Source organism: Anguilla anguilla, chromosome 7 (genome assembly GCF_013347855.1).
Source record: "Anguilla anguilla isolate fAngAng1 chromosome 7, fAngAng1.pri, whole genome shotgun sequence".
NCBI lineage: Eukaryota > Metazoa > Chordata > Actinopteri > Anguilliformes > Anguillidae > Anguilla > Anguilla anguilla.
The window spans coordinates 45,413,482-45,439,816 of record NC_049207.1 but is presented as its reverse complement, the minus strand read 5'-3'; the positions used below and the strand labels follow the sequence as shown (position 1 = coordinate 45,439,816).

The window sequence follows — 26,335 nt, the reverse complement described above, 5'->3', positions numbered from 1 at the left end:
CCAGGCGCTGCAGGTGCTCGGAGGTGTGGCTGCAGGACAGGAGGTCGGAGCAGCAGGTGGAGCGGCCCAGCCTCTTCATCAGGGTGGAGATGATGCTGCAGCCACAGCCGCACATCGGCTCGCTCATGGGGGGGGGGCCCCGCGCGGTTCCCGGGGAAACGGAGGACGGGCTGGCGGGGGGGCGGGGGTGTGGTGTCGGGGGGGGGGCGAATGGCCGCCTCCGGGCTGCCGCGCTTCTCTTCCCCCTCGGCTCAACTCCGGAGCCCGAGCATCGCGCTCTTCTTCGCTCGCGGGAGGAAGAGGGAATCTCACGCCGGGCGGCTCAAATCCACCTTCCGGGGAGCTCAAATCCACCTGCCGGGTAGCTCAAATCCACCTGCCGGGCAGCTCAAATCCACCTGCCGGGTAGCTCAAATCCACCTGCCGGGATGGCCAGATCCACCGGGGGGGGGGGGGGCTCCCAGATCCACGACCCTCACGGGGGGAGACACCTGATGCGGCCGCAGTCTTCTGCTCTCCGGAGCTGGGGGGCGTTCTGGGTGAGCTTGGCCAATGGAGCATCCAGCGTACACAGAGCGAGAGCGAGATAGAGAGCGACAGAGAGAGAGAGAGAGGGAGAGATGGAAAGAGAGAGAGAGAGAGAGAGAGAGAGAGAGAGAGAGAGAGAGAGAGAGAGAGAGAGAGAGAGGAGAGAAACCGAGAGAAAGACAGAAATAAAGATTAAGAGAGCGATAGAGATATAAAGGGAGAAAGAGAGGAGAATAAGAGAGCGGCAGAGAGATACAGAGATGGAGACAGATAGAGAGAGAGAGAGAGAGACAGTGAGAGATAGAGCGATAAAGGGAAGGAGGGAGAGAGAGAGGACTGCTCTCCTCACCTCTCCAGGGCTGCTACGCTGAAGCGTTCTCCCGTTGGCTTCTCCAGTCACTCTGCCTCCCCGCAGACAGAGCCACATCGCCACGGCGTCAGGCCACACCCCCCTCCTCCTGCCCGTGACGCCGCCGCCGCTTCCTCCTCCTCCTCCTCTCCCCCCCCTGCTCCAGGTTACCGCCGTTTCCCGGGCGCTCTTTCCCGCCTCCCCCCCCCCCCCTCCCCCTTCATCCTCCCCCCTCCCCCCCCCCAGCTTCGCTCCGGAGCCACGCGGAGACGGGCTGCCCTTTCCTGACACCGCCGCTGCCGGGAAGCTGTCAATCAGGCCCCGCGGCGGACGAGACGGACGGGCGAGAAATCCGAGACGCTCCGAGCGCTCTCCTCGCGATCCGGCGCGTCTGACAGCCCGAGCGTTGCCGGGGGGGGCGGGGGGGGGGGGGCGATGAGAGAGCCAGCGCTAACGTTACCGGCGTTATTAATATTTGCAGCCTCTTATCAGGCTTCGAAAGTCCAGCACACACCTTCCAGGCACAAAAAACCTCCAAGCGAGAGTCTGTGTGCGTCTGTGTGTGTGTGTGTCTGAGTGTGTGTCAGTGTGTGTGTGTGTGTGTGTCAGTGTGTGTGTCAGTGTGTGTGTGTGTGTGTGCTGGAGCACCACCAAACAGGCTGCACACTGACTGGAGCGCGGTGAGAAGCTTCCCTGGCTGTGAAAGCACAATGTCGCTTACATCACACAGCCCGAGCCCAGCGTGCGCCAGGGCGAGCGGGAGCGCCGGGGCGAGCGGGAGAACCAGAGAGTGCCGGGTTAGCGGCTGGCGACGGACGATCAATCAGAGCGCTGGAAGTGTTCGCCGCGGCGACGCTCGCCGTCTCCATTCCGCAAATTGACTGACCCCCCCCTCCCCCCCTCGCCCCCACCCCCACCGATGCGAACACCAGCCGGAGAAGCGGCCGGCGCGCCTTGTCGCGGTCGCGTACCCTTCCCGCCCCGCGGACAGAGCCGCTTCCCGCGCCGGACGGCGTGACGCGCCTGACGGCGAGGGGTAAACGATCGCCACGATGACGATGGGGGAGGGTGACGTGAGGCTACAGTGTGGGGGAGAGGGGAGGGGAGGGCACGCAGACTGTGGCTAATGCTCTGACAGCTCCTGTGCTGATGGAGTCAGATGGTCTTTGAGGAAATGAAGGCGATAAGGAACGGCAGACGCAGTGAAGCGACTTGGCACATGCAGACTGGTGGGGGACAGAGGGGAACCGCCCCCCCCCCCCCCGCTGGGGGTAACAGGAGGAGGGGCATTAGAGCTGGGAGTACATGGTCCTCATTAAGACACTGAACTGGATCTCACACACACACACACACACATACACACACACAGACACACACACACACACACACACACACACAGGGCTATGGTAGGAGGAGAACATTAGAACTGGGAATACAGCTGTGTACAGAGTCCTCCTTACACACAGGTGGAGAAAACACAAATGTAAAAACAACAATTTGTATTTCTGCCTGCAGGTAGAGGAGGAGAGGAAGACAGGATGTAGCCTAATAAATAAGAAAGAGGAGTGCACCCAAGGCCATAAGTGCTAATGCTGGGGGGGGGGGGGGGGGTGCGGTGAGCTTCACACCGGTCACAAAGTCCGCCGCGCTTGGTGAGAGCCATCGCTAAAACCTCGCCACAGCTGACAGCGGACCACAACGCGACCGTACACCACAGCGTCCACAGGAGGGTCACAACACATAACACATAACACATGGGGCGACATAGCTCAGGAGGTAAGACCGATTGTCTGGCAGTCGGAGGGTTGCCGGTTCGATCCCCCACCCTGGGCGTGTCGAAGTGTCCTTGAGCAAGACACCTAACCCCTAAATGCTCTGGCGAATGAGAGGCATCAATTGTAAAGCGCTTTGGATAAAAGCGCTATATAAATGCAGTCCATTTACCATTTACATAACACGGTGGAGGGAGGGGGGCGGGGAGGGGGGGGGGGGTGTGTTTTTTTTAAAATGGCGAGTCAGCGTTACGCGCGTCCGAAAGGCTCGGCTCGGGGGGGGGCGGCGTTTGGAACGGAGCGGGGCCCGGCGGGGCTGACTGGGCACCGTCCGGAGGCCGGGCGGCCGGGCCGGGCAGTAGACCGGGCCCTGATGAGATTAAAAGCTCTGGAGACGGCCTCATTAGCATTAAGTGCTACGGGCAAAGAGATTGATTCTGCGGAGAGAGGAAGGGAGAAAAAAAAAGAAAAAAAAATCCAATCCTCTCAGCGCATTAACTTTTCTTTGTTTCCCTTTCTCACCGAACGCAGAGGAGCACTGAAGAAGAAGAGACTAGCCTGGGAGGAGCGGTGTTTTCGAAGGAGGTCTTAACCCGATGAGCTGACGCTCTCTCTCTCTCCGCCGCGCCGCTCTTTCCTCAGAGAAACCAAACGAGATGAAGGAAAAAAAAAAAAAAGAAAGAAAGAAAAAAAAAAAACAGAAAAAGAAATTCACACGCGCGGTCCCCCTCCATCCGTCCGTCTCCCCCCCGCCATCAATCTTTCTTCTGACCGCGCGTCCATTCGTCTCGGCGCTCAGTCATCTCGCCCTCCCCGCGTCATCCATCTCTCCTTTCATCCGTCCACCCTTCGCTCTGTCCGCACATTCATCTACCCTTCCATCCATCTTGCCCCTTCCCTCTGCCCATTAATCCGCTGATCTGTCCATCAATCTTTCTCCCTCCTTTCTCCCCGTGCCCGAGACCGGTACTGTACTGCGGATTTACCACAGCAACAGCCGCTCGCTTCTGACAGGCTACGATAGTCACAGAAACACACCGCATTCACAAGGCAACAAATAAAGTTTTCAATACAAAACCAACATTCATACACCAAATATTAAATGACTGACAGATCCATATATAATCACAGAATCAAATAGTTTAATCTACTAATTTATAAAATACAGTAAACCAAAGTAGTCTACATTCAATACTGTAATCAAAAACAAATAATATATCCAATACTGTAATCCCATACACAACTACTGAACCGAACATCATTACTCAAGTGACTACTATATTAAATATTACTGCATCAAATATAAAATTACCTCAATCCAGCACTTTCACCCAATAAAAATAAAACCTACAGCATGTCTGTCACCCACTAATGCTACTTGATGCAATACCGTGATCCAACACAAAACTGCTTATATTGCTATCCAGAGCATGAATCCCTCCATGAATCCCTCCCTTCAAATCAAATCTACCCCATCCTTTACAGATAAATATCCAGTCTTCCCGCCTGGAAAAATCTACCCTGTGACACACTACACCCACTCACAAGAGCCAGGAATTCCCAAGTGGGAATGGATGCTCGGAACTCCATAAAACTAAGAGCGTAAGGCATTGTGGCCAAGGAAGTGACACTGCATAAGTGGGTTCTGTACACAGGAAGTGGTGAGTGATATAATGATCGGACTAGGGCGAAGTACCCTTTCAGTGACCCGACGATGAACAGCTCAGCCAAGGGTGTTTGTGACTCCGGTTTTTACACAGAAATACTGCCTGAAATGCAGGGAGAGGTCACAGAGATCCCCATTCATTATTTATGAATATTGTCTTTCGCCCAATCGATTCGCGGCGGAAAAAAACACAATATTCATAAATCATGAACCAAGCGGAGGCTTGCTCGCCCGCCCTCCTAGCCCCCCGCTCGCGTTCGGCCCCTCCGCGAAAAAACCCCCTCAAACCAAGAGCCTTCCGGTGCGACCGTCCCGCAGTGCGTAGGTTTAATCCGATTTAATTGCGAACGTCTTAACGGGGGTTAGCCGCCGCCCCCGCGTTAGCCAGGAAAACGAGCGACGGCTAGCGAAGCCTAGCGCAGAGTCGGCGTAATGTTTCAGCCAGGCTTATCGCCCCTGATCGCCCCCTTCGCCCCTTATCAGTTATCGCCGCAGGCCAGGAGGGCCGAGAGCCGCGGCTAAGCGGCAGCCCAAGAACCCGCCGCGGCCGCCAAGTTCTGCCCCGAGCACTGCTACGCCGTTAGCCATTTACATCAGACTTTTATCAGACGCTTTTTATCACGCCCAGAACGAGTCAGACGGTTTACAATCTTTACCTGCAATCCGCTTCTGCAGCGGCGTATTTACTGAAGCTGAAGAGTACAATGTCCCCACTAGGCAATCAAACCTGTAACACAAGTACACACACACACACACACGCACACATACACACACCCTTCCCCCCTGACACACCCGCACACACACACACAACAAAGTCTCATTTAGCCATCTGTGATGGACGTCTGTCCTGTTTAATGTCCTTTTAATGTCCTCTATTAGCACGGCGAGCCGTGGGACATTAATAGAGGTTAGGAAGGGGGGGGGGGGGTGTAAGGACACAGCGTCAGGACATTTCCCGTGGAAAACACAAGCCCCCGCTTTTAGCATTCGCAGGCTAGATTATTTTTAAACAGCTCAGAGAATGAGGCTTTGATGACGGAGAGTCGAACCAGCCAGACGACCCGGTGGATGAAGAACGCGCTTTGACGCCGAAACAAGGCCGAGCAGTTGAGGAACTGTCTGTGTGAGAGGTCTGCAGAGAGAGGACACTACAGCCCAGAGAGCGCCACCATGCATCGCCTGTAGGGGGCAGCGATTCCCCCCGCCCCCCCCCCCCCCCCCCCCCCCCCCCACAGACGGGCAGACTGAGACAGCTGTGCTGGACTCACACCGTGTAAATGTTCCAGGCCCCATCATTCCAATGACTTTTTGTAAAAGGCACGAAATCTCCAAACAGAGCTGAAGGAAGGCCAACACCAAAAGACCCAGCCCATACTCCACACCTGCCTGACACCAATCAAACAACGCTTCCAATTCAGATTAAATGTTGTTACTTTTTTGTTAGCATCTATGGTGGCAGGAAATATGTTGTGGCTGATTGGCGTCAGTGTTTTTTTTTTCCTTTTTTCAATGACAAACCCCGCCCAGTTTCCTGTGGGACGAGGCCGTGTGCTTCCCCTCTCTGCAGATCCCCAAAGTCACCCGGAGAAACAGCAGGGGCTCACGCTACCGACCGAGCAGCTCGGCAGGCTAGCTTTTACACTCCAGAATATTGCCGAGTGCAGAGCTCAGAGTGCTGCTGAGAGCACGCGCGATTTCAGAAACGCTAACGCAGAAACAACGATCAATCCGCGCGCAACCTGCAGAGATTATGCTAACGCTGAAGCAATCATAAACCCATGTCCGAAGCCAGCAGAGATTATGCTAACTCAGAAGCAAAGATCAATCCGCACGCAACCTGCAGAGATTATGCTAACAAGCACTTATAAACCCATGTCTGAAGCCTTCAGAGATTATGATAACTCGGAAGCAAAGATCAATCCGTGTTTAACCTGCAGAGATTATGCTAACAAGCACTTATAAACCCATGTCTGAAGCCTTCAGAGATTATGATAACTCGGAAGCAAAGATCAATCCCTGTGTAACCTGCAGGGATTATGCTAACTCAGAAGCACTAATAAATCCACGTCTGAAGCCTTCAGAGATTATGATAACTCGGAAGCAAAGATCAATCCATGTTTAACCTGCAGATATTATGCTAACTGAAGCACTTATAAACCCATGTCTGTAGCCTTCAGAGATTATGATAACTCGGAAGCAAAGATCAATCCGTGTGCAACCTGCAGGGATTATGCTAACTCAGAAGCAGAGATGAATCAATGTTTAACCAGCAGAGATCAACTCGGAAGCAAAAACAAACCCATGTCTGAAGCCCAGGGCCGACATAGCTCAGGAGGTAAGAGCGGTTGTCTGGCAGTCAGAGGGTTGCCGGTTCGATCCCCCGCCCTGGGCGTGTCGAAGTGTCCCTGAGCAAGACACCTAACCCCTAATTGCTCTGGTGAATGCGAGGCATCAATTGTAAAGCGCTTTGGATAAAAGCGCTATATAAACGCAGTCCATTTACCATTAGATTACAGTGAGGCAAAACTCTCAGAGCCTCAGCCAATGCCTACAGCTTCAGCTCAGCTGCAACAAAGTCTACCAGCTACAGACGCCTTTCTCCAGTTTACCTTGCCGGTGTCGCACAGCGCGAAACTCGGTCAGGAAAACGCAGAGCGAGCGGAACGCCCGCGATGGCGTTCGACACGCCTCCCACGCGCCCCGGCCGAGAGCCGGGTCGGAAACCGGCCCGCGGTTCACGCGGCCGCACGGACATCGACATCCCGTAGCGACGCCGCGGACGGGATCTTTACGGCGGACGTGCGTCCGGGGCATTACATTACATTAGAGGCATTTAGCAGACGCTCTTATCCAGAGCGACTTACACAACTTTTTACATAGCATTTTACATTGTATCCATTTATACAGCTGCATATATACTGAAGAAATGCAGGTTAAGTACCTTGCTCAAGGGTACATCGGCAGTGTCCTTACCCGGGAATCGAACCTGCGACCTTTCAGGTACAAGCCCAGTTCCTTGCCGACTGTGCTACACTCCGTCCTTACAAAGGCGGGTTTTGGCGACCGCGGGGTGAAATCACCGCGAGGTCTTTCGATTCGAATAGCGGCGCGTTAGCGGATTCTGGAATTACCCTTCCCTTTCTACGCCGATAAAGCGGACCCCCCCTTAATTAAAACACCGCCCGCCCGCCGGTCGTTAATCTCGAACGCGCACGCCATTAACGGAAATCAAACGCCGGCGATCATTAAGACCCCGATTGACCGTTTAGGTTAACTCCCCCCCTCCTTACGGGCCCGGTTATTCAGTGGCGGTATCGACGGCGGCCGCGGTCCGGGGGGGGCGGGAGGGATAGCGGTAATTAGCGGAGGCTCTGGCTGTATTCGGGGAATACAGGCCGTGGGTTAATGAACAGGGGCCCGTGTCACGGGAGGCCATTAGAAAGCTTATCCAGGCTACGACAGATAGGATTAATGATTAAAAACAAAACCGAGATCATTATTATTATTATTTTTTTAAAACAAGAATAATTGGAAGCGGTGGGGGATATTATCTCGCATGGGGGGGGGGGGGGGGGCTCAGTGGGGAAATTGGGGGCTGTCTGATCAGATTAGGACAGGACGCGGGCGGCTTCGTTCCTTGGGGGGGGGGGGGGTTGGGGCGCGTATGGCTTTTGGGTTCCGCCAATTAACCTCGCTGGATGAGCCAGCTGGCCGACTGCACCCCCGCCGGCTCGCTTCCTCATTCCACCTGTAAAACGTTCCCGACGACAACATGAGTAATCTCCGCTCACCGTTCACGACCTTACCGACAAATTTAGCTAACATGCCAGATCGAGCAAATGACTGCCGATATAAGACCGTAAACAAAATTGTTGGTCAAAAAAAAAACTTGGCATGACGTCAAGAAAGGGATCGGGATCATGTATCCTGGTCAAGGACGGCACTGGGCTGTTCCATTCCATACGCTCCACTCCATACATTCCAGCTCAAAAGGAGGAATTGAGAAGACAGAGTGACACAGAGACACAGAGATGAGAAACCGCACTCTCATAGTGGTCCCACAGGTCTCCTGTCAGGTGGTCCCCACCCCTGAGTATCCAACAACACAATGCCAGGTTTGAAAGACAGGGCCTGGGAAGAGCTACAGTAACCTCTCTCCTCTAACTGTAACATTATCCACCATGAGAAGACGCCGCGTTGCTGTGGCATACAGAAGCCGAACAGGAAGTGAGCCCTCGGATGACCCTCGCGCTATTGGCCCACTCAGGGAGAGGGGAGGGCCTCACCCACGACTGGCGCAAAGCTACAGCTCATTTCACCCTATCGCCCGCACGCACACAAACGCCGTTGCGATAGACGGCGAGAATGTGAACGGTACAATAGCCTCTAATGAGAACAGCAGATACACTCAAAGCGTTTCAGAGAGACTGTTTTATCAATGTAATAAACGGAGTAAAATCCACATAAAATAAGCTCATTGACATTCAACAACTACAGTAAAACGCGAGAGAGAACACAAAGCAAGGCAGAGCAGAGATCACCTTATCTCACTGAGCACACCTGCCTGTTCTGGGTCTCTACTTCTTAGCTACTGCTCCCTCTACTGCTCATGTAAGAAAACTGCACAGAGCAATGCACAACAGCCTAGCTCCTATGTAGCACACACAATTACATATGGTAAGGTACATATTTAAAATACTCATGTAAAATTTATTTCAGTGCTCAGTAGGCTGTGTTGAAAAGCCCTCCATCAATAGCACAGGAAATCCATCAGTCATACCTGAAGATGCGAGTTTGGACAATTCTCTTCCTCAAATAAGTTTTTTCCAATAATGACGACCGTGAAAAGTGATTGGGGACATTAGCAGCAAACCGCACGGGCAAAGCCATTTTATTTTACCACATGTAATCTAGATTTTTTTTAAAAACTCCTCTCTACCTGGGAAATGGTTCGCCTCTAGTTAAACCGAACCATCAGGGTGCCAATTTATTCAGCGACAAATACAAGCCCGTGAATTTAAACAGGGACGCCGATCTCCTCTGAAATTGAAAACGGAATAGCCACCCCCCCCACCCCCCATAATGAAAGCACCCTTTGCATGTAAATTAACGAAAGCACATTGTGTTCAGCTGCAGTCCCGTGACATCACCGGTCCTTGCGGTGGAAAGGTCGGCCCAGCGACGGCCCACTCGCAGGGTCTTGAGGAGCGACCCGTCGTCATGGGGAGCGACCCGTCGTCATGGGGAGCGACCCGTCGTCATGGGGAGCGACCCGTCGTCATGGGGAGCGACCCGCCCTCACGCGGAGCGACCCGTCGACTGATTAAACTCGTCAGTTCGTTTTGTTAAATCACGCAAGGTAAGCGACAGAACGAACGATAAAAATAAACAGCGCTTCGCATTCAACGAACAGGGGAAACTAATGGAATTGCTGAAGATAAATAATGAAAAACGGTTCTCAGTTGGTCAACTTCCAGTGGGGGATGGAGCGGGGGGGGGAGGTCTTGCTTGTGCGTGAATCCCCACACTCTCTTGCTGCTGGAACACACAACCAAAGCAGCTTCAATTTTTAAGGCATAATAACAGTAGGTAAAGGAGCACAAACAGACGCACAAACAATATGGTAGGTACCAATATGCAGTTCTTCTGTCAGCCTTCAATGCGCCTGCTAAACTCAAAGTAAAATGAGGTGCCATTAGCGTAGCGCGCATACCTGAGGCCTCAGGGCTTCCGATTCCCCATTCTGTGTGTATTTATCCCTTTGTTTAATTAGTCCTGCTCGATACCGGAACCCTAATTCCGTTCACAGCGGGAGGCCTCGTTCATTAGCAGACGGGCGCGGCCGTTAAACGCCAGAGACTAGACGGCCGATGCCGCGGATACGGGCGCGAGCTAGCGAGCTACGCTAAAACGGCATGCGATTCATGCGATTCGCCGCTTTACCGCGCTGACCGAGTTTGAGAAGCCGCTGTCCGAAACGCGGCGAGCGCGGGCGTAAGGTCGGGAAGAGGAAGGGGGGTTGGGGGGGGGAAACGCCGTGCCGGAGAACGAAGGGTCTGAGTTCAAGCTGGGAGGACAGACGAGACGAGACGAGACCAGACGGACAACCCCCCCCCCACCCCTCCCACCCCTCCGCCAACTCGCCACCTCACCCTACTCTCTCCCGCGCCCCCCCCCCCCCCCGCCCCTCTTCCCGCCGAGAGGAGATGAAAGGTCGGGCCGCCGCCCGGAGGAGACTCCGACGGAGATTAACTAATTAGAACATCAAACCGCCGCCCGGGCCGCCTCGGTTCCCTCCGCCCGTTTGTTTGTTTGTTTGTTTGTTTGTTCTGCTCGGGGCTCTCGCTCCGGCCGCTAGCATCAAAAAGGCCCGCCGCGCGAGCAGGAGGAGGAGGAGGAGGAGGAAGTGAATTAATGCTCGGCCGTACGGCGGCCGGCGGCTCAAAGGCGCAGCCGTTGGTGTCTTATTTAAAAAAGCGGGGGTGGAGGCGGAGGGGCGGGGGGGGTGACCGCAGATGCCCTCGGAGCGCGCTCAGTCACACCTCGGGGGCCGTTTGATGGCGGATGCAAACAAGACACTTCAGGAAATGCTGAACTGCCCCGCCCAAACCCTCCCCCTGCCTCCCAGCTGATCAAAAGCACACAATGCAAATGTACTGCGCCTTTATTAGGTTACCTAATTATCCTGCAAGTTATCCGTGCGAGTCTACTATTCCTCGCGGGTCCTGCAGTTTGACAGCAGACCGCTACGGTTCTGGCTCTGGTCGTTCGACGGCAGCAACCCCCTCCCCCCCAACCCCGGGTGAAATAACGATGTTTTTTTCCCATCAATTTTCCAGAAAAGCATTTAATGGCTGGCTACCTCTGTAAGAGCTGCAGCCGGCCTAGAGGGACAATCAATCCACAATCCAAAACCTACCACCTCCCCCCCGCCCCCCAAAAAAACAGCGCACACACAATGGTAAGACTGTTACGACTCATTAGGTAAACGCGCGGCACTGCCTGAGGCGACGTGGTTCCCTCCCGACCTTACACGTTTCGCTGGCTGTGATCGGAGTGTGTTTTGAGGTTCCTGTGGGATCCGACTGGTTTGTCCACAGCGCAGCGTACAGAGCAGCTGCCGCATTCTGCAGAGCGTTAAAAAAAAAAAACGTAACCAGAGTTGCCAGTTTGAATCCACCGCTGCTGTATCCCACAGCAAGGGGGTCATGAAGTGCCACGGTAAATATCTGGCGTTATAAATGCTTTATGGTGTAAATGCTGAATGTACCACAGACTAATGATAATCAGCGTGACTAAAAGTCTACATCCTGGAGCGCGTACCATGGCCGACCACCCTGCTGAGAACAGGAAGCAGACGAGCTGCGTCCCCACAGGCCAGGTGTGCGTCGCCGGCTGAGGTCACCGCTGATGATGAGGACACGCCACGCGGGCATGCCGCAGACCGCGGAAAGGCGCTCCGACACACGGGTGTGCGGCAGACACACACAGGAAAGCCCTAGCACGCCAGGGGACGTTTATTTGCCCCGCCCACAAAATTACATCACAAAATGTCTCAATGTAGAAAGGACCACATCCTGCTGATGAAAAGATGCAATTTCTCAAGGTGCAAGATGCAAGGTTCCTCTGGTAAAGCTCAAGTGCTCTTCGGAAGCATCTAGAAGGTCTTTGCAGACAAAGGTCCCTTCGCACAAAGGGCTGATAGCTTAAAGTGGTTCGTCAGAATGACTTTCAGTCCCCGAGGGTGACGAGGAGAAGCATGGCAAGACCAAACAAGCGGGCCCAGGCCCGCGGCTGGACGTTCCCCCTGGCAACGGCCGCTAAACAGCGAGGCGCCGGCGAACCAGACGGTCACGCGTTCGAACCGCCGCGGGGGCGACGCGCTCGTGCCCCCCCCCCCCGAGACGCTCCGCCCGAGTCGCATCGCTAAACACCTCGGCTGAGTAGATCACATGCGAAATGAAGGCACGCGTGTCCCCCTCCTAAACAAACGAGCAACGTGAAGTCATTTTCCACTCTCACTCAATAGCAGAGCCCAGAAAAAAAAAAAAACACTGATATAAATCTTAATGCCCAGTATCGATCCATATCTCCCTGCCCCGTTTATGTTTTCCCAAGAAAGTGCACACGCGTTTCACTTTCATGATGTGAAAGACCCAAAAGAAGGCCTCTAATCAACCTCCGCTCACTCAGCTCCTCAGAACCTGATCAGAATTCCAACAGCTAGATGACAGTGATGAATGATGTCTTGGCGCAGTACAAATCTGTCCCCAAAATTGGAATGATTAAATCGGGCATAACTGCCAACTATGGCGCAGCCAATCACAGAGAAGGAAAATCTCAATGGCCAATCATAAATGTCCAGTAGATCCAGCTTGCCCACCCCCACCCCCCCCCCCCCCCCCCACACACACAAAAAAAGGAGGTACTCACGATTCTGCTTGTCACAGTGGCCCGCAGACAGAACGTCCTTCCCCGTCTCTGTTCAGGGAACCTGAAAAAAGAGAAGCAGTGTTGTGCCATCATGTGTTTGCATCTGTGGTCAAGGTGCGAAGACAGCCACTTCATCTTCTGCAGAAATGAGGGCGGAGGGGCCACGTTTGTTGACTTAGTGCATTTACGTTATTTGCGGTTGCCAGTAGAAACGTGTTGTTATCTGTAAACATTTGACTGCTCACGGCTCATGTCACTAGCCGTTGAAAGAAATGATCTTGCGACATAGATCTTTTCAAGGTCAGGTCATCTATACAAGACAATGACGCATGGGGTAAGATAACGATATTTTAGCGACCCGATGCTACATTCTATGAGGATGTGGGATGGATTTTCATCTGATCAGACTCTCAGATGTTCCCAGACAGACGTCTTGTTAGCCAGCCACACTAGCTAGCATAAACAAAGGGAAAATACGGTCAGATGCTTCTACAATGAAAAAGCACTTAGTGGTTCCGGTAAAGGTCAAAGGTCACACAGAAGGCGGACAGACAGCTGACCGCCTGTTTGAAGTCCAGCCCCCAGGCCTAATGCCCATACATCCATGATAAAGAAAACACGATTACTTTGATTCTGTGTTGATTCTGAGCACTTTCGCAACAAAAAAAATAAAATAAATAATCCCAAGTGTATCTACGGTGATCCATATTCGAATGGGCGTAGCGCATTTCCGTGTGTGGCCCTGTGGGTGGGAACTGAGGGGAACCCTGGAGTGTTTGCACAGATATAGAGGGAACTGTTCACAAGGCCAGATTAATTAAATACCCAAAATAGAAGCACTGGAGCGCTTTGGGGCGGTCCGTCTTGTGGCCGAGCGACCGTGAACTGCCGCCGCGGCCGGTACTCTCCAGAGCCCTTTCCCATTTCGGGAGGCGAAATAATTTAAAGAGCCCCCAGACACACTTCCTGTCTGGCCCCTGTCAATATACTGCGTGCTCGCTCTTCCAACGACTCTAATTACCGCAATTCGCAGAAGGCCCCAATAAAGGGTGCGGTAAACTGTCTTGCCCTGTCTGAGCACACGGTGTGTTAGGGTGCAGCCCCCCCCCCACCCCCACCACCCCGTCTTTACACTGGATCTGTGGTTCTGATGCGTCGAACCAGGGTTCAGCCATTCTGGCTCACTGCTTAAACCAGGAATCTGACCAGGGTTCAGCCATTCTGGCTCACTGCTTAACCCAGGAATCTGACCAGGGTTCAGCCATTCTGGCTCACTGCTGTAAACCAGGAATCTGACCAGGGTTCAGCCATTCTGGCTCACTGCTGTAAACCAGGAAACTGACCATGGTTCAGCCATTTTGGCTCACTGTTGTAAACCAGGAAACTGACCAGGGTTCAGCCATTCTGGCTCACTGCTGTAAACCAGGAAACTGACCATGGTTCAGCCATTTTGGCTCACTGCTGTAAACCAGGAAACTGACCATGGTTCAGCCATTTTGGCTCACTGCTGTAAACCAGGAAACTGACCAGGGTTCAGCCATTTTGGCTCACTGCTGTAAACCAGGAAACTGACCAGGGTTCAGCCGTTCTGGCTTACTGCTATAAACCAGGAAACTGACCAAGGTTCAGCCATTCTGGCTCACTGCTATAAACCAGGAAACTGACCAGAGTTCAGCCATTCTGGCTCACTGCTATAAACCAGGAAACTGACCAAGGTTCAGCCATTCTGGCTCACTGCTATAAACCAGGAAACTGACCAGAGTTCAGCCATACTGCTCACTGCTACAAACCAGGAAACTGCATGCAGCCTTCAACTCATCTATATCAGTGCTGCTGCACATCGCCCCATCCTAATCTTTGTCACCATCACAACAAAAGCTGCAACAACATGGGCGTTCAGGTGAGGTGTGCAACGGTTCCCTGCGGCCGTGGTTTGGGACGGACTGCAGGTTCGAGGTCACGCTTCGGTCTGTGCCTCTGTTGTATTGTAAATAAAATCATCTCAGCAAAACTAATCTATCTAATAATATGGTCTGCCACAGTTCGGTATTACCCTAACCATTTTAGATAAAAAGCCACAATGTGCCTGGAACCGTAACCTGCAAAAATATTGTCAAAACAAGAGCGGCAATAACGCGATGATGCATCCAAGCGCGTTGATTACAGGGTGTGAATCTCTTCTCGCATTTACATGGAAAATTTCTGCTCCACAAAAACATTTCATGAAATTCATACGCGTACCTGCAAAAACATTTCAGCTAAGGTTATGACATGCCGTCCCTCCAATACCCATTCTGTTTCACCCGTGAAACCAACAGCAGACGTATCTAAATCAGTCTTTCACAATTTACCAGCCCGAGTTTAACATGTCAGCAAGAGATATGAACAATTCTATTCCCAAGAACCCCAATTTCCAAGGTATCGGAGTACAATTATTTAAAATGAAATGTGTACTTTATCCCATTGCTTAAGCACAATAAAGTAATACATACAAAATTCATAAAAATGGGTAACCACTCATTTGATGGGTAAAATGGAGTTTGCCTATATCCGGATGAATTATACCTCAGTGCACTATGGTTTTATGATAGACTGAAAATGACCACAGACTTGAGGACTAATTCAGCCAAACTGATAACATACTTACTGCCCTAGTTGTGGCCAGGCTAACTCCGTAGTACAGAGAAATTATAAATGCACGCTTCACAAAGTTGGTGCGACGTTGCTGCTTAAAAGCACTAATACTTCCGACCGATCGCAGGGCCACGGAAGCTTCCAGAAGAAGCAGGTGACGTGGAGAGACCTCATCCGCGGCACTGAAAAGACGACCGCGCACCTTCAACAAGCTCACAGGTCCCTGCTACAGGTACTCGTTCCTTTTGTGAAATAGACCAGGTCTCGCCCGTAAACCACTCTCCAGTGTACAGGGTGAGCACTGCAGCACTCCAACACGAATTGCACTCGAATCAAATCAGGAAAAGAAATTAGCTGTCATCTCTGCAGAGCCTCAGCCTGTCCCGTGTGGGGGGCACAGGTACGCAGAAGCGCATCAATCTCACGACTCCCCGACCAGACGCTTCATCGAGACGGAAAAAGAGAGAGCTGGAATTCGCTACGGTGACCGAGTGAGAACACCCGGGAAATTTCCAAAGCAACTCTGAAAATTCTAAACGCGGTGGGTTTTCAATTTGCAGAGCTTTGAGAAAAAAAGTTTCTTCTGCCAGAGGGGAAGACATTTTGTGAACCGTGCTAAGTGGCATAAAGCAGTCATCCACTTCATTACGCGCACCAGTGAGAAATGCATTCTGGGTTACAGCACAGCTGCAACTGTGTCGGAGCAAGAGGGTGCAGATGCCAAAGATGGATTTTCACTCCACAAGACACAATTCTGTGAAAGTTTTATTTTATTGTATTTTTTTAACGTTTCGCATTTCACAACTTCATGGTCTTTGAATGGAATTGCTCTTGCATCTTTTTTCCATCAGGTAAATACAGGTTAAGTATTTATGATTCCATCCAGTCCAGGAACAATTGTGAGGCATTGATTAGGCTATTTGCTATGATCTTTCCATTTAAAGTTTTGTTTTGGCAGCCTTATCAGGTAAGAGCATTTCAGGACAGCGTTCATTCGTTAGAGATACAATTACACTACGCGGTCTTCTTTCACAAAATAAGAATGGATTCAATGTATTCAAACTTTCCACAAATAATGTATTTAAATTGTAATAAGTGTCAGATGTGTGATTTTAAACATTTGCTTAAGCAGTTTTAATATTGTTTTGGTACACTTAAGTGTAACAGAGGTAGGTATTAGATATAATAAATAATGCTACTTTTCTTTTCACAAGAAGGTGGCATTTGCATAAGCTGCAGTGTTGCGCAGTGCAGTTGGAAGGAGGCTGACAGCGCCGTTTTCGGGCAGCTGAGGGAGCGGTCGTTTGGTGGAGTGTTCCCACCCGCTCACAGAAACCGCACCGAGGTGGTAACTGCACCAGGGCTCTGAAAAACCACGCCAAACGAGCAAGGTGCGAAACCCGGCCTAAACACAGGCGACTGCGGCCTCGCCTTCTCAGCCCAGAGTAAACACAGAATCAATAGCGCTTTGTTCTCGGTTCCACTCGAATGAGGAAAAAAGTATCTCTGACAGGAATTCGGGCTTATAAAACCCGAGCCCGTGCACACCAGGAACGGGCTGTTGTTTTATGCCGGCTGTCCTTTTCTTGGGGTTCTTGGGTTTCCCCGCAATAAAAGAGGAGACGCTGTGTCAAGCTGGAGCTGTAACACGGTTCAGGTCGAGGTGAGGAATTTGAACCGCCGAGAATACAAAGCGCGAATCCTCCTGCTGGTTTTTAGAGTCCCGGGCTAGAACAGACTGTGCTGAAGCATGAAACGGTCCCCCGCGCCCCTATCAAATCCCAGAGTCCCCACGCAGCGCCCCACCCTCCCACCCCCCCCACCCCCCTGCTGCCGATGGCAACCGTTCCCCCTGAAAACGGCTGACTGACATCACCCCGGCCCCCTGCCTGCGGCTTCGACGCGGGGGCTATTACCCAGAATGCTCTCCGGGAGCAAGCTGGGTTTCCCTTATCGATGTTGCGCGGGGCACATGGAGCACGCCAGCGGGGAATCCGTCCCAAAGCTACGGCTGCTAAGGCAACCGGGAGAGAGAGAGAACGCACAAACAGGCAGGAGACCTCCATTAACGCGCAGTAAAACTGCAGAACCGGCGTCGACTATTCCGAGAGGCAGACGAAGTTTCGTCTGACTGAAGACCTGAGGCCACGACGAAGCCAGAAACTGCCTGATTAGACGAGCTGTTGAGTGGGATAAGACTCTTAGTGCCCCAAAAAAAAATAAAAAATAAAAAATCCCATTTCCCGGCAACATTTTCTAGGCAATTATTTTAAATGTAGGGATGTAAATAAAACTCCAAGGGCACAGCACTGGGAGTGATTTGCATCCATCAAACACTAAAAGAGCTTTCAAGAGCTTCCCTGGAGTGAAGAGCCCTCCTCTTCTCGCCTCTCACGGGGGACCGGGGATCTCCATGCCGTAGGAGAGAAAAAATACCCAGTGAAGAGAGCCGTGCAAGGGCAGCGGTTTAGCGGACATCTGGGAGTACGGCCTACGCTGATAAACCCCCAGCGGGGGCCGAGCCTGGAGCAGGACACCCCCAGGAACCGGTCTGGCTTCTCTGAGGGGCCCCCCGACCGCAGGCTAATCCAGGCGCGTGTACCGAAGCGGGACGCTGACGTCCTTCCAGACGGACGGGCAGCTGGGGCACACCCACCTGTCCCAGCCGTCGGGCGCGCGGGAGCAGATGGGGGCGCAGACGCAAGCAGGCCCCCCGATTAGAAAGGCGTCACTGCGACCTGTGCCCTTGCGCACGCACACGCGGCCTGGGCCGATGAAGCCTAAAGCCGAGTTAGCTTTAGCCAAGCGGCGCTAACTCCAAGTTCATCTGTGCTAATGCACAATCTGTGTAAGATTAAAGATCCACAGCTGAGCGTGGTGTTAGCACCGCTAGGATAAAGGTCTGGTAGCTTTAGCCTAGCGGCGCTAACACCATGTTCATCTGAGCTAATACACTATCCGTGTAAGATTAAAGATCCACAGTTGAAGGTGGCTTTTGTGCCGCTAGGCTAAGGGTCTGGTAGCTTTAGCCTAGCAGCGCTAACACAATGTTCATCTGGTGCCATACATACAGCATCCGTGTAAGATTAAAGATCCACAGTTGAAGGTGGTGTTAGCGCCACTGGGCTAAAGGTGTGGTAGCTTTACCCTAGAGGTACTAACACCGTGTTCAACTCTAGATCTTTCATCTTACGCGGATATTGCATTAGCACAGATGGATAGAACACAATAAACGGGATCCTATAGCATCCGTATGGAAATGACCAAAGATATTATATCAGGTCAGAGCTGGAGAACTGGAGAGGCCATTTCGCTTTGTTGCAAATGTGAGCGCTCGCGTTTTCCCTGGCATTAAACGGCTAGCGCATGACTTCAGTAATCTACTGAAAATATCGAACGCAGCACTCCGCGATCCAGGGCGTCGTAAAGCCTGAGAACCGAGCGTCCGAAGCCCGGGCGAGTCGAGGCTAATCCGATTCCCCCGTCGTTCTCTCTCTCTCCCCGCACGTGCAGCCGGGGGCGGGGCTCCTCTCGCCGTGGAGACAGGAGGCCCCGCCCCCCGGGGCCTCGCGCGATATACTGCGGCCAAGAGAAACCGCGCCGCCCCAGCTTCCGAAACGAGCTTCGGCTGTCCTGGGCGCAGACGCGTCCGGACGCGGGCGGGACGCGGAGAGGCTCAGCGAGCTTCCTGCCCCGACGTCGAAGCACGCGCCGCTTAGAACGCCACGCCTTGGCGCTCCCAGACGCGGCGGGGGAGAAACGGCGCAGTAGATCAGACACGGCAAAGAAACTGCGTTTAAACAACGGCTCTCTGACGTCTTCCGTTAGCAACGGACGGCATCAGCTGCCGGTCGCAAAAAATTCCCGCGGCGACCAAAATTTACAAGCCAAAATCTGAGGGCAGTGGATTCTCTGTCACCACGGTCTCGGGTTTGATTTTTTAAAATTCGGATGCCTCAAGAAAACTGGAACATTCTCTGTCCCTTAAATCTAGCGATGCCCTTCTGGCAAACGCGAGACCGTTCGGCACTTTCCCCTGCCACGCGATTTTCCTTTATTTACATGGGGGACCCGGGGTCCGGTGATTTATGCGGCTGCTAAGCTCACCTGCGTGCCGGAGCCTCTCAACGCCCAGTCATTCGCCTCCAGGAGAGCTCTGCAAAAAGCGTCGAACAGGAAGCCGGGAAAACCTGCTCCTGCAGCACATTAAGACCTCAGTGGGCTGCGCGGGATGACTCAGACAACACCGAACGCTGCGTCAAGACGGTCCACTTGTCAAAATAAAAGAGTCATCAGCGCGCCTGTGAGAACCAAGATAAGCTACTGGCCCAAAGGGAACAAAGATCAGTAATCTAACGCTAATAAACACCCCCCCCCCCCGCTCACGGACGGGCCACACGGGTGTTTCTCAGACCCCCGAGAGCCTCATTTCAAAGCAGATGCATTGTGGGATTTTTCGGTGCTTTGAGCAGAGAGAAGACAGCCAGACGACCTGGGACTGGAGTACCCCCCCCCCACCCCCGGTCCGCAGGGGAGAAAGCCGTACCCCTCTTTCTCTCGACGGAAAGGTGGAAGAGGGGACGGAGGGCGAGGCCGCCCCCCCCCCCCCCCCCCTCACGTGCAGCAGGGGTTCCGCCCAAACCCGTTTAAAAACTCCTTCGGTGCCAAGGGCCAGAAGCACCAAAGAGGTGAAACCCTGGGGGGGGGGTGGGGCGGGGGCAGGGGTCTCGCTTTCCTTTCAAGACGGGGGGTTGATTGCGAAAGGGCCCGGCCGGAGCTCGAGTTACCGGTAAAAATACACCTTCGCTGGGGCGGGGAGCGTTAGGCTGCGCATTCCACAGTGCGGAAAGCCCGCTGGGGGCCCCCCTACCGAAAACACAACACGACTCCCCAACCGTCTCCCCCCCCCCCCCCCCGCAGCGAGCGGCGCGCAACATTCGACATTTCCCAAGATCCCCCAGCAATTTGGCCGCCGGGCCTCCTCCTGAGGCTGCACTGGCGAAATTAAAGCAACCCGTCTCAGAAGCAGGGCGAACGTTTCGAATCTGCGTTTCGTCGTCAACGTTTGCGCCATGCAATTTTCCCGCTCTCTCTGCTGGAGGAGAAAGGGAAGCCCGAGCAGTGGTGTACGTTGGGGCGGGGGGGGTGGGGTTCACCTCGCCTGCCCCCTCTACAGTACCCGCCTCACTGTGATCGTTCTCATGGGGGGTGGGGGGTGAGCGCTGGACTCGTTCCAGGAGCAGGCTGGCGGGGGGCATTTTTCTTCATTAGGTCAGAAACGAGCGAGGCAGGAGCAATCCGCCGTTTCAGGCCCGGCGGGAATACTCTCGCCCCTCCCTCCATGTCCCGAACCCCCCCTCATACTGGTGAGGTGCTGGCGAGGGATGATCACAGCCGGGGAGACCGCATTGGTGGATTTTTGATCATTAACTTCACAGATACGCCACCATCACCAGGACAGCCAGCTAAGATAAGCCGAGCTAAGATAATGATCTGTTCAACGGTCAGTCACTGAAGAGCCACATTTACCTACGAGCAGCAGTTCAACAAGGAAATACAAGCGGAGAACAAACACAAAACACCACACAAGAAAGGGACATTGCCTCTGACAGCTACCGACAGCAGCTGATTTAACCCAAATTAGATGTTTAGGTGAATTAAATTAATGTAGTTCAGAAAATGTACGGGCTAAATGCCTCTTGACACAGTTCCCCAGGAAGAGCCACAGCCTCTTGCTGTTGATTAACAGTGTCAGGATCCACCCTGATGAGAACAGACCAGGCACACGCTACACTGCACAAGAACAGAAGGAAAAAAGCTTTGAAAAGCTCAACAGCAAAGGTGCACTGTAGCCCATAAGAGCGAAGCTCCACCTCCTGCAGCAATGGTGTGCTGTGGCCATCAGAGCGAAGCTCCGCCCCTTGCAGTAATGTAGCACTGTGGCCATCAGAGCGAAGCTCCGCCCCCTTCAGCAATGATGCACTACGGCCCTCAGTAAAGCTCCACCCCCTGCAGCAATGGTGCACTGTGGCCTTCAGGGCAAAGCCCCGCCCCCTGCAGCAACAGTACACTGTGGCCCTCAGGGCAAAGCCCCGCCCCCTGCAGCAACAGTACACTGTGGCCCTAAGAGCAAAGCCCCGCCCCCTGCAGAAATGGTGCACTGTGGCCCTCAGGGCAAAGCCCCGCCCCCTGCCGCAGCAGAGGACTGTGGGAATTTCCCCGGCTCGGTCGCAGGAGGCCGAGAGCAGACCGCCCTCGTTAAGCCGCACCTGTCGCGCCAGACGCTCGCAAAGCCGGCTCGGCCGGAGGCTCCGCCCTTCTCCGTCACCGCCGCCCGCGTCCGCTAAGCCGGCTCGTTAGCGGACCTCCTGGCGGGGTCCTAATGTCACTGTCAACACGCCTGGCGGTAAGAGGAGCAGCGCAACGAGTCACGCGGCTCTCCCCCATCACCCCCCCCCCCCCGCCCCCCGGCCTCCCACGACCCTCCCCGCGCCGAGGTATCCGTCCGCAAACGCTCGGAGACGAGACAGGAAGCGCGAGTCCCCCTCCTAGCCGTCGTCGTTAATCACGGGCGTGGCCTGGGGCGTCCGGAGGGGCCGCCCTCTCGCGAATACCGCGGTGTGAGAGCGAAGCCCGTCCGACGGCCTTTTCAAAGCCTCTCTCTCTCCCTCCTGCCCGGGAGTCAGTCTGCCCCCGTGTCAGGTGACCGGCGCGGGCGCCGCGGAGACGGCTCAGCCCTCCAGGGCGGTAAGCCCCTAAGTCGTTCATCTTGTAAGGATGTGTGACACGGTACAGAACACTTAAGAGAGGGCCGGCAGGCGTATCGCTGCTGCAAGGGACAGAGACATGACAGCTGTGTGACTGACGCACACACACACTTACACACACACTATACAGATACACACAGATACCCACATACACACTATACAGATACACACAGACACCCACAGACACATACTATACAGACACACACAGAAACACAATCACACTATACAAATGCACACAGACGCACATACACTATACATACACACAGGCGCACACACGCACACACACTATACAGACACACACACACACTATAGAGATACACACAGACACCCACACACACTCTACAGACACACACAGACACCCACACACACTATAGAGATACACACAGACACCCACGCGCACACACACACACACACATACACACAGACACTAGAAAGATACACACACAAACATTTAACAACTAAACAGACTAAACGTTAATGACAAACTGCAATAAAACAGCACAACAGCCTCAAACAATACTAGATATCGCTGCAAATTAGTGCAACATTCTACATGGAATAGCCTATATTCTATTCCATAAATCTCTCTTTCGGAGGGCATACGTACAGCTACTCGGGAGAAGACCTTAACTGAATCACTGCAGACAACGTGTTTATGAGGACCACGGACGGCTAATTAACTGCAGCGTGAAAATAAAAGGGATCGGCTTTGAAGTCTCTCATTAAGGGCTATTCTCGGCAGAGCGCTAGCGCTGGCTCTCTGGTGTGAGAGAGGAAATGGCCTCCTTCCTGCCCGACACAGAGAAAGAGCACACGGCCTGATGGGATACTTCACACCCCCACCCAGCCCCACCCAGGACCCCACCTCCCCGCCGAGAACGCGGGCACCCCGTCCGCGGGCGCGATCGGGAGCCCTCTTAATTTCACACCCAGTCTGCACGTCCTTCCTCCGCGATCCTCGTCATTACTCTCACACTTAATACGGAGGCAGCCCCAGTCAGAGTAAACAAACAGCCGGCTGAGCGCGCAAGCGAACCGCCATCTCCAACCTCAGGGCATTTCTCACCCGTGTCAATCTGGGACCGTGCCAAACGGGGGAGGGGGGGTGCTTTCAAAGGAACGTGTAGGACATGAGCCCGGCGGCGGAGTCGGCTAATCCCTCGCAGGGTGACTCGGCGCGTTCCCTCAATTACACAGCTCGGCGCGCGCGGAATTAATTCCGCGATGGCGGGCGGCAGATTAACGGAACCGGCGGGAGTTCCGGCGGGAGTTCATCCGGCGAGCCTCCTCTCCGGCGAGTCTGCCGCTCGTTCGGGCCGGGGTGCGCGGCGCGGCGCGTTAGCGTGGCACGTTAGCACGGTGTGTTAGCGTGGCACGTTAGCACGGTGTGTTAGCGTGGCACGTTAGCACGGCGTGTTAGCGTGGCACGTTAGCACGGCGTGTTAGCGTGGCACGTTAGCACGGCGTGTTAGCGTGGCGCGGCGCGCTCAGTTTCTTAGAGCGCGGCGCGGCCGGGAGGGTTCTGGTGACGGGCCGGCTGGCGTTTGGCGAGAACCGCGCGGCGGCTTCGGTCCGGCGGAGGAAACCCACGCTAAAGCTTTGCCGCGCCGGGGTCCTCTTGTGGAAGGGAAAGAGGGAGGCGGGCTTTCGCGAGGCCCCGTTACCGTGGAAACTGGGATAAAAGTACAGGTGTCATCTGAGGACCTGGCTTGCCCGCCCGTAGCTCAGAGAAAAGAGAGAGAGAGAGAGAGGGGGAGAGAAATAAAGGCGGCGGAAAAGAAACAGAAAAAATCAATTCCTCACAGTACAGACACAACCAACCTCCAATATATCATTAAAAAGAAAGATAGTTAAGAAGTAGTATGTTACTACAATTATTGCTATGCATGTGATATTTTGTGCTAGGCATCTGTACTCTTTGCACATGTGCACCGTTCACCGTGTAATTGGTGGGAGGGTAATTATATTCCTCCTAGTGCGGCCCTCCCATTTGTTTTCTGACTCGGAGGTAGACGCCGAAGACATCAAAACGAAAGTTTAGTCTCCCCTGTTCGTTAAACTGGGACTTTTGCTCTGAGCTCTGTTTCAGCATTACTCATTTTTGGCTAGTCCCCGTGAAGTTTCCCGGGTAAGGAGTCCCCCAATGACGTGAGAATGCATGAGAATCTCTATATACTCCAACGCATCATATTTCTATACTCCGACGCATCATATTTCTATACCTGCTCTCTGATGTCCTTTCAAGGTACAGTAGGAGCGGCTGAGGTGGTTTGACATGAAAAGCAAACAAATAATGTTTGTTTGGAGACGCCACCCAATTTAGAAATCAACCTTAACAGCGTGACTTCTGCAGAAAAGATGAGCTCCATTAGAGTTAATGCCCTTTTTTCCACTCTGCTACAGTAATCGCTGAGCACCTCTCTCCCCGACGCAGTGGGGGGGAATCAGCAGGATGATATTAAAAAACATTCCCGCGTATGTGTTCATCCATCACTAGCTGCTGTTTCGAACAGCTCTCCTGGAATACTGTTAAAAGTACGAGCGGAATCTACTTCGGTTCCGAACACGCCCAGATGACCCCGGGGTTGGGCCTCCTCCGCCTAGCCGGGCAACGGCGTGTTGGAACGTTCCGGAAAGGAAGCGTCCGCCGTGCTCGAGTCTGTCCGCCAGGTCTCTGTAGGCTTCTCATCTCCCGTTAGCCGCTATCCAACTTGAGAAGAACAGCAAGAACTCGCCCTGCATGCATTAAGTATTCCTGTTGCATTAGGCTTCCACACAATGTCGGCCATTAACCGCTCGCAACTGTGGTTTGGGTTTTAATTAAGGTCTGGCAAACATAGCCAACTGAACACCCTTTCCCACTCCAGAGGTCAACCGCACCTCACCCCGCCCGCTAGTTTAATAAAGCACAACAGCAATGCAAATGCAGTCGGCCATTTAAAATGAATTTCAATGGCAATTCAAAATGCATTTCAACGGCAATTTAAAATCCATTTTTTTCTCTAAGCGTGCGCCACTCCTGGGTTTCCTAAAGTAGCCGTTTCGGAATCAAAAGAAACAACTAAAGCCAATGACGTGTTAGTACTACCCCTGATCTACACTACATCGTTTTGCTCCATCTAATTAGCATCCGAGTTAGCAGTTCGACAAGACACTCTTATGTTTAAAGCTGCTTGTGGGAAGATACAGGGTTAGCCTGCATAATTGGCTAATTAGCCACACCAATGTTTCAGTGTTGACATTTCCACAATGTTGTGAGAAAGCATGAGAATCTCTATATTCTAGCCTTGAAAAATGTCCCTTAACGTTGGCCCTTATTTGACTGCAACATTGCCCACCTCTAGCAGTGTCTGTTTACCATGTTAAATGCACTTTCTACGTGGCTGTAGCTACAAGCATCTCTCAAACAGCTCATTTGTAAACCGTAACTGTAACGCACGGCTGCTTTTGCTCGATGCTAAACTAGCGTCTCTCACTCAAGCCTGCTTGGAAACCCCCACAGGACTGTGGGTAAAATCAACACATCCAGCTCTCCTAATTCAGCTAATTATAGAGATCTGTACATTTACTCTGAGGGTGAAATAGATAGAACACTCCAAAACAAACACGTTAAAGCAGCGGTTTGCTTACCTTTCCTGCAGCTTTCATAGCACTATAACGTCAAGCTTTCTTATTGGCTTGTTATGGGGAGGCCACAGTAAAGTTCTGCTCGTGAAAACAAGTCGTCGTCGTCACGTCAAACGAGCACGCTCCACGAATCTCATTTAGGCCACACGAACGCAAAGCAAGAGGAGAGGGACAGGCCCCAACCTTTACGCCACGAAAACCCCAAAACTTTCCCCTGCCACAGGGAGGGCAGAGGTCAGAGGTCATCTGAGAGCAGTGTAAAAACAGGATAAACACTAGGGACCTCATGAAGGCAAAACCGCTGCATTAGCTTCCGACAACGCAGCCGGCATCTCTTCTTCACACACCCGATGATCGTATTGATTGTTTGATAGCATTCACAAAACGACAATGGCACAATCTTCTGTCTGAGCACGCAGCGGGAGCCAGAGATGTCTTTCAAGAAGACGAAGGGAAGAACGGTTTCTGAAGCCATCTGCGGCTACTCGAGGAGCGGCTCGCGCGGTCTGCTGTTCGCTGGTCGCTGGTCCAGGCACGAGGCCACTTCACAGACTACGCA

At 53.1% G+C, this 26,335-nt stretch overlaps 1 protein-coding gene across 2 annotated transcripts in view; it reads right to left on the bottom strand.

The window, feature by feature from the left end:
* The window catches only part of LOC118232153 (F-box/WD repeat-containing protein 7), a 143,391-nt gene that overhangs the window by 106,468 nt on the left and 10,588 nt on the right, over positions 1-26,335 (bottom strand). For both annotated transcript variants that reach the window (XM_035426809.1, XM_035426810.1), the window contains exon 2: positions 12,749-12,809. The gene's annotated coding sequence lies outside the window, so the exon portion shown is untranslated. The remainder of the gene's footprint in view (positions 1-12,748; positions 12,810-26,335) is intronic.